Here is a 1553-nt window from a genome sequence, read left to right on the forward strand (position 1 = left end):
TGATGCTGTGGCTCAAAGGGACCTTCGATTTCCGCGCCCCGCAAAGCTCTCAGCTTGTGCCGGTGTGCGGTGAGTGCGCACGGAGAGATGAGCAGAACAAGGTGAGCGAGGAAGTTGGTCTGGGAGGCAGGTTTCATCTGCCTGTGCCAACAGGCAGACTGGTGCTGAGCTTCTCTCCACACTGCAGCCCCGGTGTGTCACCCACCTACACGGTATTCCCGTCCCACCTGCTAGGAAGGCAGGTTTTATTGGGATAAACTGCAATACTTGTGGAGCAGTGAAGGAATATTAGCATTCTCTTACTCTTGGATGGCCTTGGACTTGTCCTCGTACAACTGGTCTTCTGTGCAACACCAGAAGAGATCACAACACTGTAAAGTTCACAGAAATAAATCCTACTTGGGTTAATAACTTTATCTTTACATGTACAGTATGACAGAAATGCAAGTATTCTTGCTGGCCTATGGAGCATAGGATGTGCAAAGAACTGAGACACTAACGTCAGAACGGGGAGAGCAGAGGAAGTGGCATCTCACATGTCCCTCACAGTTGTAGTCCAGGAAGGGAACCTGACCCTTGGCAGTGAAGCTCTGCAGCCTGGCCACTCTGTCCTGCTGGCACAACGTGCCTGCACCAAGGGTGTCCCAAAATGTACCAATGCAAATGAAATGAATGATTATCGTTTCAGAATTTCATCCAACTCAGATTCTGAGCAGATGCAAACCCATAAATTACTTCATGCTAAGATAAAATAGCAACACTAAATGAGAAACTACAGAAAAACCACAATGCATCAACATATGCTCTTTTCTGAGCATGTACGTACCATAATAAAACCCTGCCACACTTGATAATTAGTAAAACAATGAGTACCAGCAGCAACCCCCTGGAATGCCAAACCTGAGTAAATGTGTAATTTTACACTATGAAAACATTCTCTTTCATACGTAGATGTGACAGCAACGTCTGTATAAAAATACCAAGGTAACCATTACGAAACCTGAAAATCATTTTAAGGGATTTTTAGAGACCTTTCCCCTTGTTTCTGTGACATGGGGACAGTGTCCCACTTACTTGTTTAGTTGCACCAGAACTACATTGCACATCTTCACATCAGCAGCTTGGGCAGCAAGGGACTGGCCACCACGTGCAGCCCTGATACGTGGCTGTGGCTGCTGAGAAATTCAGTCAAACTGGTGGCTTAGATCTGAAACAATAGGGAGAGGCAGCTTTAGTAAAACTGTACATACATTAGATTGAACAAACGTACTAATAACAAGTGTGTTTGGCATATTTTTGTATTGCAGACACAGTATCATAGCATTGTCACATGCAATGAGAGGTAAATGGCTCCAAGGCCTGCACCATCATGTGAGACTTTTTTGTGGAGCTCTGGTAGAAACTAATTTAAAGCACAGTGAGGCTGTTGCTTCAGCACCAAACAAATGCACTTGCCACAGATACGTGCCGTGCCCGACGTGTGTGACTTCTGTAAGTGAAACTGCTAAGGATTATAAACTCTTGGAAAATCAAGTCTGTAGGGAACGCATGCT

This window comes from Chaetura pelagica, unplaced genomic scaffold, assembly GCF_000747805.2.
Source record: "Chaetura pelagica isolate M959 unplaced genomic scaffold, ChaPel_1.0 scaffold24, whole genome shotgun sequence".
In the NCBI taxonomy this organism is placed as follows: Eukaryota; Metazoa; Chordata; class Aves; order Apodiformes; family Apodidae; genus Chaetura; species Chaetura pelagica.